Here is a 13515-nt window from a genome sequence, read left to right as displayed (position 1 = left end):
GCTACTGTCAGTCTAAAGACAGAAGCTTGTCAATTTTAAAGATGATTTGTGTTACGTTCATGATGATGGTTTATATCTTCTGTAGATAACAAGTTGTCATGGTGATATAACTCGGCTATGTGAAGCTATGTGACTATTTGACCATGGCTATTAAATGTGAAGAAAACATACCATTTAATTTGTTCATTGTATGAGCATCCATTTTGTGTATACCTTGCGAATCAAGCACGAGTCAAATAACTATTAAAGTAGTCGGTATATCGTCTATTCTTGTAGATTTATGGTGACTTCTGACGTGTATCTAAAGTCCTTCAAAATGGAGAAAATTCTTTTACTCTTTGTCTCGAAATAAAACACTAAAATGAGCTGGAGAATGAGATGATAAATCCAATAACTTTCAAAATTCTAATTTTTGCACAACTTTCAGGCTGCATTCTACAAAGTTTACATTCACTCTATCACTGTTGTATTGAAAATTCTCTGTATTTCATTGTTGCAGGTGAATGAACCTCATCAGGATGAAGTGGCAGAATTCGGCAAAGTCCAACAGCAAGAATTAGGATTCAGTGGTAAGTACCCTACTGATTGTAAGTTGTTTGGAATTTATTAACAAGTGGGAAATATGAAGCCTAGTACTAAAGCTACTGTTAACAATACCTCGTCAAAAAGTTATTTCCTATGTAGGTGTCAAAACAATTCGACTTCTTAATTAAATTATCTTGCATGAAGCACAATTTTTATTAGAATATAGCACGTTTGTTGTTGAAATCCCAAAGAAGTCTGAGACTAAAACAAAGTAAACACCCTTTTCTCACGTGGGCTACTGAACGTTATGTGTAGGTAAAAAGTGCCAGATTAACTGACAGGAGGGAAGCGTGGGAAAGGGGGACTTTGAATCGTGAATATTTCTCCCAAAACTTAATCCCAGGTAATGAAGTAAACATTAGTGTCCTAATCCCCGTGGTTGTACAACACCCCCTTCCCCCATGTCACGTGACTTTATCAGCTTAACTTCTTGTATATTTTCATGTTCAGAATAATTCTTGCCTTCGTTTTTTGCCTCTCGTAAAAATTAATAATAAAATGAACTCTGGAGTGGTGAGATCTTTTAAGACTTTTTCCTTGTTGACAAATCCTTTGTAGAGTCTTTCTTCTTTTCCCTGCTTTTAGAATAATACCGAGTGTTCTTACTAACATAAGTTGTTTTATTCTCCATTTAAAATTGCCCTTTTGTTTAGTTCACTTGGTCACCATTTCTTATGCTAGCTCTCCTGATTATCTTGGGTAACAGTTCTCATCTTCTCGTTGTTCATAGACGGTTAAAAGTTCAAAGTGAGCCGTCCCTTTAGTATAGGGCTCCTGAAGTCAAATCAGGAAAATTGGTAAATTCATGATCCTCTTTGGTTAGTTTTCTAATGTCTATCAGCTGTCGGTGTTGAAATGTTTTCCTCTGGTTCTTATTATGTATAGTTGTAAAGCTTCGGTTATCATTTCTTCAAGGTAGTCTTCTTTGACAGGTATAGAATTATGAACTATCCACATTGATTTGGAAAGTTCAAAGTTTTCTCCTTACCACAGCTTTCTTATGTTTTTAAGCATGTTATGATTTCCTGTGCGAAAAATAGCAGGCATTTATACTGAGTTTTGAAAGTTAATTTTCTCTGTTCAAAGAAAACCTCCTGTTTTGTTGAAAACTCTTCGGTGTTCATTGGCATTGTTGACGTACTTGAATATCTCAAAAACCTCACCGTGTTGGGGAAGTAGAGTCCTAGTCCAGATTGAAAATCCATGTATAATATCGTTAAATCTACTATAAAGTTGTGGGATGCATCGTAATAGCAGTGTTTTGTCACCTGAAAATAAATTCAAGGAACTTTGTTGAAGACTGTTCCTGAGTCAGTGTTCCCACAAGGCAGGACTAAATAGGTTATAGGGTTCTCCTTCTTAGTAGTATTACGTCAAGTAAACTTTCAACTTTTCGGTTTGTTTGATTTTCCAACATAAGAAATCTTTCTTTTCTGTTTTGTTCTTACCTTGTGGTTTTTCACTTTGCAAAGTTTTCGGGATGTTTGTAGACGAAAGAAGAATCTGTTTCACCAACGAACCCATCAGTTATCAATATTGTTCATTGTGTTTTCCAAATATTTTCACATTTGATCTGCTGTCTTTCGATATTTCAAAAGTAGCTTTTGTGACCTAAGTTTAATTTGTTGTGATGAAAAAAGAATAGGAAATGTGGAGAAAGAGAATTTGTATGAGAAGTGACCACATACGTGCATACCATGTGTTACGCATGCAACACTTAATATGCGATAAACACCAGTAGGCTTCAATGGGAAACACATCTCCTAAGATATATGAGGGTAATTTGCGACAAGCTATCAGTTTGATAGATGGGAGTGCTTAGAGAGACAATGTGCACATCGGTTTGATGAAATGAACTGCCCAAAATCTGTTCCGTAAAAAAAAGAAATTGGGTAGGGGAGAAAGTTGAGAGAAAGATTTAGAAACTTTGGGGAGAGAATATGTGGAGGTATGCGTTTCTGTGAGGGTTGTTGGGTGTTTGTGGGACGTTTGAGGACTTGTGGGACATTTTTCAATGCACATTCAATTTTATTTCGTGATAAGACGACAACTGAAGTACACAATAATGTTGCCAAATGGTCCGTACAAAATTTTTGCGATTAAGTGCAAAGATATTAATTTATTCCTTTGTTTGTTTGTTTGTTTGTGTTGTTGTAGGAACCAAACTGCTTGGCGTGGACAGTTGAGAAGAAACATTCCCTCCTCACCCTCAGGTGACACCAGCTCTCGGGATTCTGGTCCTGTCAGTATTATCTATTATTCTTCAAGTTTTCGAAGAGAAAATCCATAGCACCTGATCCTGATCCGTTAACTTTCATGAAAATTAAACATGAAGGTATATTTAAGGGTACTTTATGATTTCGTTCCTTGAAATTCGATGATCATCCAAGAATTTAATGTGAGTTTATCAATACTTACAATATTACAAATATTAAAACTATTACCTACATACATCATCCCATGCACCAAGGTATTTTTGTGCAGTCTTTAAGTTTACCTCCATTCGTAAATGATTTATTTGAACATTCAATGAAGCTTAAACTTTTTCTCTGGTGTGGTCTGGAAGGACTATTCCCGTCGGCTCTTTGACCTTACAATTTATTAGAATCCTTAATGAAAAATTTGAAAATATCTTTTGCGTAGAGTTCAATCTAGTTAATTATTTTAATTAAATTATTATCCCTGTAAATCAACTTATATGTACATATTGTACATACTTTATAGGTACATTTATTTACTTTTATATTTTTTTAATGAAAATAAATATTGTTTATTTTTGTTGGTATATTATCTACGTTTATATTAGATTATAAAAAAAAACTAAATAAATGCTTCAAATGTTTTATTGAGCACTAAATTGCCAGTCTAATTAGCTTAGTTGGCAGTGCATCTGCCTTGTAAGCGCTAGGCCGCGGGTTCGATTCCCGCCCGGGGCGGGAACGGCTGGCTTTTTCCTACCCTGTCTTTCTTCTCTCTTTGATTTCGGGACGATAAAACCATAGCAGTTACAGTTCCCTCTGTCAAACCTCTTAAAAAAAAGCACTAAATTAATGTTCACCCATATTAGCCTTAGTAGTATAAATTGGGTCCCTTACAGTTGACAAATTACAGCTTACCGGGAACATCAGTAATACTAATAGGAATTACCTACTTGCTAAATGTGCCTGATTTAGTGTGTAAAGTTTGGAGGTTGATGGGAACCCTACCGAAACGGATTGGTGGCATCCCATTTAGTAGATATTGTAAAAAAAAAAGTGATAAGTATTATAGTTATTGGTGATTTTTTGTCAGAGGTATAATTGTAAATTTATGTAAATTATATTTGTTTTATAATGATGTTCTAATCACTTTTAAAGAGACAAATGATGTTCTAATTAGACAGTTTCTTGATTTATGAGACGAAAATCGTTTTGTTAGGGAGAAACTTCTATTCTTGAAAGGGACAGATCCTTTTTCCATCAATCGAAACATTCAAATATAATCGGTGATCGAAGTTCGTTCTAAAATGTTTCCCATTGAAGTTGCAGTTTCTTAAAAGCCCATCATAGAACATTTACGTTCTCAAGCTGTATGTAGGTATGTAGCTATTGAATGTCTTGTGCCGTTATGCGTGCATCGTTAAAATAAGTAGGTACATGCATTTATTTATTTTCTAATGACTTAATTTTGAATATACTTACATATTTCAAAGTTATCGATCTATTTTCTATCCATTTTATTACGGCTAACATGAAGTAAAATCATGATGAGTTCATGTCATCCGGATTAAATCAGTCAATATTTAAATCTTTCGTTCGGAATTAGATTGTCAATATTTAAATCTGTTTCACTACTAGCATACATAAATGTTATGAGAAATAAACAAGAAAGTTGTACAAGATTCATTGATCATGTTCCATCCTTTCAATTTGAATGGTATAGGTAAAAAAAGTACTTAATATGTAGGTATCTTTTAAATTTGCGATCATCTTTGACAGTCGTTCATTATCTACATATGTATAACATGAATATTATTTTTAATTTTATTTCCATTAAACTTTTTGTACCTATCCTCAATCGCTGAGATATTTATCTAAATTTGCGATCATCTTTGACAGTCGTTCATTATCTACATATGTATAACATGAATATTATTTTTAATTTTATTTCCATTAAACTTTTCGTACCTATCCTCAATCGCTGAGATATTTCTCCTCTTCTGTATTACTGTGGGTCCTATTTTCAGATTTTTGCCTGTGACCTCCTCTATTTCAGGTCCCATTCACCATATCAGTGTCGTGTTGACCATTTCGGCAATTAAATAAAGGAGGCCTATTTTCTCCTCATTTCTATGGGTCCTGTTCCTCGAATTTCAGCAGAGACTTCCTTTGTTTGGGCGTTTCGTTCTCCGAAATTTTCACTCGCTGCGGGGCTGGGATATTCGCCAGTGTACTCGTATGTTCTCGTCGTTCGTCGCTTTGTAATTTTCTCAAAATACGAAGAAGAATAACCAGCCTAAATGGCTTGGAGGGTAGCGTCCTTGTAAGCGATAGGTCGTGGGTTCGATTCCCTCCCGGGGCGAACTTTACTAAACAGATAAGGTTCATTCTCGGAGCGGATGGGTTTCTCCTATCCTCCCTCTCTTCGGTTTCGAGACAATAAGACCTGAGTAGTTACAGTTTTAGAAAAGAAAGGAACTTTTAAAAGGAAATGTGTAGTTACAGATCTCTCTATCAAAATGAAAAACGAGGGAAATGTGCTTCTCATCCGTGATATTTAACAGGTGAGAATATTCTGTATCAACATCAGCTGACACACATTAGAGGAAGAAGTCAAAATGACCTACTCTTGAAGTTAGGTGTCCCTAATGACATAACTAAGGAAGATAAGAATGAGGGAGAGGGGAAGACCAAAGGTAGGGAATAAGGGGGAACATCTATCATATCTTGAAAAGCCGGGAGGTATGAGACAGATAACACGAGGGTTGGGGGAGAGACTTGATCTAGGAAGAAAAATTAGGGAAGAAGTGAAGAGACCCCGAAACTCCTTACGAAATTCCTTCTCCTCAACTTTTCAGCTAAAATTTCCAACAGAACAGCGGTGGAAAGGGAGACAGATAACACGAGGGTTGGGGGAGAGACTTGATCTAGGAAGAAAAATTAGGGAAGAAGTGAAGAGACCCCGAAACTCCTTACGATATTCCTTCTCCTCAACTTTTCAGCTAAAATTTCCAACAGAACAGCGGTGGAAAGCTCAATCCGATTCGGATGAAATTTGGCAAAAATTTCAAACACACGAACGAAATTTCGTGAGATTTTTGGAGGCTCTTTTGAGGTCCAAAATTAAATAAACAAAGACGTAATTATCAAGTTCGAACAATCAAAATACTTTATTATCAAAATAATTGAAAATCCCATTTCCTCTTTTTAAATATCTCTAATACATAATAAGTGTCAGTAGAGCTTTATTTACTGTCACCTCGGAATAATCCTGTGACCCATGAACTTTCTACTAATCCAGCAAGTTGGACATCTTTTGTTTCATCTCCTCTTAAACATGACACCTAGAAATCAATTCTTCACAGAGAGATGATTCAGCAGGTGTTAGAATTACATTTTGGGTCAGGTTGATTGAATTCTTTTAACACCTAAAGCATTGTACGAGACATTTCGATCCAGGTAGAGGGGACCCATCATATGTATCATTCCGCTGTTTTATTTTTTGCTAGCATAAAAATCCTAATGCAATCTAAATAATGTGAAACAGAACTTCTATGAATGTATCGTGATGTACTTCTCTATCGATACTCGTAAACTTGACTTTGTCAGCTTTTTTTATGAACTATTCTTTGAATGTGTTCAGTGTTCTTTTTCTAGTAGTATTGGAAATACTCGAACATTACAATGTTGCCTCATGAAGAGAGTAAGCCAGAGGCACATGTCCCTTTCAGGAAGTATCCCAAAGACTTGTAAATTAGACGCGGTCTATTGCGGTTTATGGGCCAAAATTCACTACGTATACGCGGAATCAGCAGAGGTAGGGAAAGCATTGCAAAGTGCTCTCATTTTGTAATGATGGCTTGTTTCATAAAAATGTTGAATTGAATTTTCCACTTCTGAAGTCCCGGGCGTTCCGGCTTTGATTCGAGTCAAAATTCAAGTTGCCAAAATATCCATTAACAATGAAATTAATGAAAACAATACCAAATCGGGCAACATTACCCCCGCTCCCGTCCATGTTAGCAAACTTGTTCTGAAATCTAAACTAAGGCGGCATTAACAATACGACATGAAATGTGTTGTACCGTCCGATATTGTATCTTATGAAAACACCGCCTTGGGCTTATTACTGAATGGTATAAGTTGGGACTTTCTTTATCAATCAGAAAGGTCTAAAAGGCCACTAATGCCATATTCTTCTATTAAAGAGAAAATGAAAGTAAACTAACCCAAGATTTCCAAATTATATGTAGGTAAATATTCTTCTTTCATCCTTGTTTTTCGATGAGACTAAAGAGTGTTAAATACTAGATATTTTTTCACGTTTAAAAAATTGAAACTATAATTTTATAACCCTTGTAGTATATTCACTCCTGATTGTGCCGAAACCAGCAATTATTAGGCACCAACAGCTTAGACTTGCTTCCTTTCTGCGCCTGATAAAATCAGGAGGTAGGGCCACGCTAGATAAACAGAAGATTTGATTTATAGCACCACAGGAATTTCAGTGTTTAATCGTTGTTTTAATTCTTCTGTTCTGTTTATACTTCTGTTTTGTAAAAGCTATGATTACCAAGATTTTACTATGTGTCTTTGGGACTATTAAGTTTCCATTGTCTAACAAAATTGTAGATTTTCAAGTAGCCTCCGTGGCCAAAATTCTTTTTTATGATTGCTCAAAAGTTGAACAAGCAGGGCCCGTCCCTCCGGGAATTTTTTAGCCCGTAGTGATTAAAGAAAATCAGTACCTATGTACCTACCTAATTTGTTTAATATTCAGTTTATTATTATTATTCTTCTTGATTTGATTTTACTTTCATGTAATGATTTAAAATCAAGACTAGAGCCCGTTCCTCTTTATTCCCAATATAATGTTTAAGTCACCCATCCATTTATTGGCCTTTCTCGGCGTAGCTTAACACAGGTGACGCTAAAACCGGTCTTAAATTATCGACTGAAGTGTTATCTAAAACTTTCTCGCTTTGAGTTCATAGGTCTTCGCGACAAACTTCAAGATCAGATAACGAGCTCTGATCTTGAAGTTTGTGAGAAAATGTAAAAAAAATCGCTTAACACAGGTGACGCTAAAACCGGTCTTAAATTATCGACTGAAGTGTTACCTATCTAAAACTTTCTCGCTTTGAGTTCATAGGTCTTCGCGACAAACTTCAAGATCAGAGCTCGTTAGTGTGAGAAAATGTAAAAAAAAAATCCCCCCAAAACCAGTTTTTTGGCTTTATGGTTTTCTGGACAAAATTTGCACCACCACTTTCATGTTCCTGGTAAAAAGACCTTTAATTTGATATATAGGTCGACTAGGTTTGGATAAGTCCTTCTATGGGGTCAGACAGACAGACGACACCGAAGCGAATACAATAGCCCGTCCCCTGTACCTTTTATTATTACTATCGTAATAATAAAGGAAGGACGGGCTAAAATCCAGCAATCTAATCAAGTTGCTTAATCTTTTAGTTTGACTTAATCCAAGCATTACTTCAGATTGTGGTCCCGGCCAATTTTCTTACCACGTTGTACAAGTCTAGGTGTGTAGTATGTACCTACCTTATCTACCTATTTGCTGAAATGAAAATAAACACACTGTTCTATTATTTAGAAAAACATTTGTTGTCTTGTATTTTTATTATTTTTTTCATCACATTTGCAGGATCAAATAATTTCATCGGTCAAAACTCTGAACAAAGACAAAAAATAAGGAAAGTAAAAGAAATCGTCAACGGACTCCATGAATCAAAGGAAACGGGCTCCTAAGTGCGATCAGTTCGAATACGTAAACTAAATTTTGTTAGCGGGCCCCTAAAATGGTAAAAAATATGCTGTCGAAATTTCGTGAACGGAGCCCATTTAGAAGGAAAGAAAAACCTGTGATCTTTGAAATACCAGAACCCATAAAATGGGGGGGAATTGGTTGATAGACCTCCTTTATTTCCTAATTGCCTATTCAAAATGGTACAACAAAAATTGAACTGAGATATTTACGTATGTGTATAAATAAAGGAGCCCTAGACCTCAATCTGCGAGTGACTTTTTAACCTCCTTCATGTATATAACGATGGGATGACTGGCCTCTAATGTAGCAACATTATCCTAGACTTGCTAATCCGCTCATGTTTGTAGGTTCTGGAATCGGTAACACTAGAGTAAATCCATTCTGGATACATGTCTGATTTAGTTATGTAGTTCAAAATGAACCACTTTGGATAGAAAAAACTATAGCCTATCTGAGATACAAAACTCAAGGATACGAAGAGTTCTTTTTGGACAGAAATACTCAACCCTGATCTCAAGTTCAACAATCGAAGCGTTATTCAATCAATTCAATGTCATCAAAAGTTTTTACTATCAAGTCCCAAAGTTTTGGATCAAGAAGAAACCGCCTTAACATAATTTCCTATTAGATGCTCTGGGAAAACCAAATCTCGTATACACCAGATGGGCCCTATTCACTAAATTTGGCTTACGCTTTCCCCTTTATCAAGAAAAGGGGAAGGTGTAACCAGAAAAGGGGAAATTTATCTGGAAAAGGGGAAGGTGTAACCAGAAAAGGGGAAGTTCAGTGAATAGGACCCATATAAGTTATCCAGATCTTCCTAGATTTCAGTTTTTCCTGGCCTGTTCCAATAGGCAATTAGGGAATAAAAGAGGTCTCTTTTTCCATAGTATTACTGATGGACCTATCGAAAGAGACCCCTTTTATTTCCTAATTTCCTATTAGAAATGCTCGGAAAACCAAATGTGGTATACACCAGATGGGCCCTATTCACTAAATTTTGCTTCCGCGTTCCCCTTTATCAAGAAAAGGGGAAGGTGTTACCAGAAAAGGGGAAATTCAGTGAATAGGACCCATATAAGTTATCCGGATCTTCCTAGATTTCAGTTTTTCCTCGCCTGTTCCAATAGGCAATTAGGAAATAAAAGGGGTCTCTTTTTATAGGTCCCTCGGTAATATCAAGGAAAAAGAGACCCTTTTTGTTTCCTAATTGCCTGTTAGATCTGCATAATTTCTATGGGCTCTACTCACTTAACTTCCCCTTTTCTGGTTATACCTTCCCCTTTTCTGTATAAAAAACCCCTTGGGCCCCGTAAAGGGGTAAAAGGGGAAGGCGTAAGGTAAATTTAGTGAAAAAAGCCCACGTACTCCATCTGGTTTTAACACGATTTGGTTTTCAAAGAACTCCAAAACTCAAGGATACGAAGAGTTCTTTTTGGACAGAAATACTCAACCCTGATCTCAAGTTCAACAATCGAAGCGTTATTCAATCAATCCAATGTCATCGAATGTTTTTACTATCAAGTCCCAAAGTTTTGGATCAAGAAGAAACCGCCTTAACATAAAAATAAGTCCCAAAGTTGCCGTAAGCAGAATTCCAGAAACAAACACAGAACGAAGGCAATGTCACATGGTTAAACCCGGATGAATTTAGAACTCAGTGGACACAATGAAAAGTTATTCACCTAAAAGGATACAAAGCTCTTTGCCAAGTTTCATAGACTGAGCCCGGCGGGCTTCAATTCGTATTCGCCAATGAACTATTCATCAAAGACTGGAGAAGTATATTGATGATATTCCACTCACACAATCCATATGGGCATGTTAACATGGACGCTAGTTTTAACTAGTGGCGGATGACTTGGTAAAGACAGATGATGCCTTACAGCCATATTTCTTATAAACAAAATGAAGTCGATTCAATGAACTATTCATCAAAGACTGGAGAAGTATATTGATGATATTCCACTCACACAATCCATATGGGCATGTTAACATGGACGCTAGTTCTAACTAGTGGCGGATCACTTGGTAAAGACAGATGATGCCTCACAGCCATATTTCTTATAAACAAAATGAAGTCGATCTGCACAATGTTGAATTGTTGTTACGAAACAGGAACATTAATAGGTATTTCATTGTAATCAGTAAATTGTAAGCCTTTCTTAGCCTGAAGGTCCAATGGGGCCAAATATAATGATAAAGAAAATATCCTTTGTTTTGAATATTTCTACCAAATTCGATTAAAAGCTAGTAGTACCAATTAGACCGTTTGGTGTAATTTGAATAACTTATTGTATAGGTGACTCAATAAGATAACCTAAAGTACGTACGCATAGTAAGAACCAGAGCCCATTATAAAATTTTAAAAAGGGACCTACAATTAAAAGACCACAATACAACTTAGAATTGATGGTACATTTTTTATCATGTTTTACTCCTGCATTTTTTATGGAAGTGTTAAAGTTTTTTTGGTGACAATACGAGAAAAATATGAGTCGCGACTGACTATGACGCTTCTGACAGACAAAATCAACCATGACACTGATGAATCTCGGAGACATAAATTAGCACTTTATAAACCAGTTCCCAATAATGACTTTGTAATTCGTGGAACTCTACCAAACCAGTCTTTTTTATTTTTCTTTTCAGCTCCCTCTGTTACGCCGAAATAAATTCCTTCGTACCATATATTTCTGTGTTGTATTATTGTATGCGCTATCCGTCAATAATATCATTTCATATGTGATGCACTGACCATCATCCAGTTCTTCTTTTGTCTTTCATTGTAGTCTCAATATTATTATTAGTATTATTATCCTCGTTAACTTTAATATTTTTTTATTATTTTATGATTGAATTCTTTTAACACCTAAAGCATTGTACGAGACATTTCGATCCAGGTAGAGGGGACCCATCATATGTATCATTCCGCTGTTTTTATTTTTTGCTAGCATAAAAATCCTAATGCAATCTAAATAATGTGAAACAGAACTTCTATGAATGTGTCGTGATGTACTTCTCTATCGATACTCGTAAACTTGACTTTGTCAGCTTTTTTTTATGAACCATTCTTTGAATGTGTTCAGTGTTCTTTTTCTCGTAGTATTGGAAATACTCGAACATTACAATGTTGCCTCATGAAGAGAGTAAGCCAGAGGCACATGTCCCTTTCAGGAATTATCCCAAAGATAGCCTGAAGGTCCAATGGGGCCAAATATAATGATAAAGAAAATATCCTTTGTTTTGAATATTTCTACCAAATTCGATTAAAAGCTAGTAGTACCAATTAGACCGTTTGGTGTAATTTGAATAACTTATTGTATAGGTGACTCAATAAGATAACCTAAAGTACGTACGCATAGTAAGAACCAGAGCCCATTATAAAATTTTAAAAAGGGACCTACAATTAAAAGACCACAATACAACTTAGAATTGATGGTACATTTTTTATCATGTTTTACTCCTGCATTTTTTATGGAAGTGTTAAAGTTTTTTTGGTGACAATACGAGAAAAATATGAGTCGCGACTGACTATGACGCTTCTGACAGACAAAATCAACCATGACACTGATGAATCTCGGAGACATAAATTAGCACTTTATAAACCAGTTCCCAATAATGACTTTGTAATTCGTGGAACTCTACCAAACCAGTCTTTTTTATTTTTCTTTTCAGCTCCCTCTGTTACGCCGAAATAAATTCCTTCGTACCATATATTTCTGTGTTGTATTATTGTATGCGCTATCCGTCAATAATATCATTTCATATGTGATGCACTGACCATCATCCAGTTCTTCTTTTGTCTTTCATTGTAGTCTCAATATTATTATTAGTATTATTATCCTCGTTAACTTTAATATTTTTTTATTATTTTATGATTGAATTCCATATAAGTTATCCCGATCTTCCTAGATTTCAGTTTTTCCTGGCCTGTTCCAATAGGCAATTAGGGAATAAAAGAGGTCTCTTTTTCCTATTACTGATGGACCTATCGAAAGAGAAGTGTGATCTCTGACTAACTGATGAGCGGGTGGGGTGGGGGTTCGAATCCCACTGTTGTCTTTTTTTTTACATAATTTTATCATTTAAAAATATTTTATGGATAGCCATAGTTACTTTTTTCATAATTTTATAGTTGATTACATAATTTTATCATTTAAAAATATTTTATGGATAGCCATAGTTACTTTTTTCATAATTTTATAGTTGAAAAAAAAAAAAAAAAGATCAGAACTTAGCAAAACTTACCCAATGATGTTATTACGGTATTTTTCACTCGGAAATGTTCGGAACTTACCAAAACTTACCCAATGATGTGATTATGGTATCTAATGATGTTATTATGGTATTTTCTCACTCGGAAACGACCCGAACTTACTAAAACTTACCCAAATATATTACCATGGTGTTTTTCACTGAGAAATAACCCAAACTCACCAAACCTTACCAAATGATGTTACTATGCCTATTGTCTTTGTACTTTGTTGCGCTACGCTCATACGTCATATTATTATGCTAAGTTTCTGCAAAAAGTTATGAGATCCCCCCAAAAAATACCACTTCGTGGCATAAAAAAGACCCCGCCAAGTCGTTCCTCCCAAAATAAACCAAGTGCCACAAAAAATAAACAAAACTCCATCCCGTCGTTCCTCGCAAAATAAATCAAGTGCCACAAAAAATAAACAAAACTCTATCCCACCCCAAAAAAGATTAGAAATCAATTTTGTACCCCGCCTTTTATTCACTTCATAATTTGTGTCCTCCTACTTCACGTAGTACCTACCTTTCTTTCCCCTCATTGCACTCCTCTTTCTCTAATATTACTTTTGCTTCACTGCATTGGCGGCGTGCCACCTACCTTTCTTTACCATCATTGCACTCCTCTTTCCTCTAATCTCACTTCTGCTTCACTGCATTGGCGGCGTGCAATGCCTCATGTAA

General features: G+C 35.7%; 2 long non-coding RNA genes across 2 annotated transcripts; both read left to right on the top strand.

Annotated features, from left to right (window-relative positions):
• The first annotated feature begins 481 nt into the window (after positions 1 to 481).
• On the top strand, positions 482 to 4310 carry LOC113470272. Its single transcript, XR_003393384.1, has 2 exons — positions 482 to 569; positions 2743 to 4310. It is a non-coding gene; the product is annotated as an uncharacterized LOC113470272 (long non-coding RNA).
• Positions 4311 to 10492: 6182 nt separating this feature from the next.
• LOC113470271 lies at positions 10493 to 12287 on the top strand. Its single transcript, XR_003393383.1, has 2 exons — positions 10493 to 10747; positions 11774 to 12287. It is a non-coding gene; the product is annotated as an uncharacterized LOC113470271 (long non-coding RNA).
• The last annotated feature ends 1228 nt before the right edge of the window (positions 12288 to 13515 follow it).

This window comes from Diaphorina citri, unplaced genomic scaffold (assembly GCF_000475195.1).
Source record: "Diaphorina citri unplaced genomic scaffold, Diaci psyllid genome assembly version 1.1 scaffold1480, whole genome shotgun sequence".
In the NCBI taxonomy this organism is placed as follows: domain Eukaryota; kingdom Metazoa; phylum Arthropoda; class Insecta; order Hemiptera; family Psyllidae; genus Diaphorina; species Diaphorina citri.
This window is presented reverse-complemented; position numbering and strand designations above follow the sequence as displayed.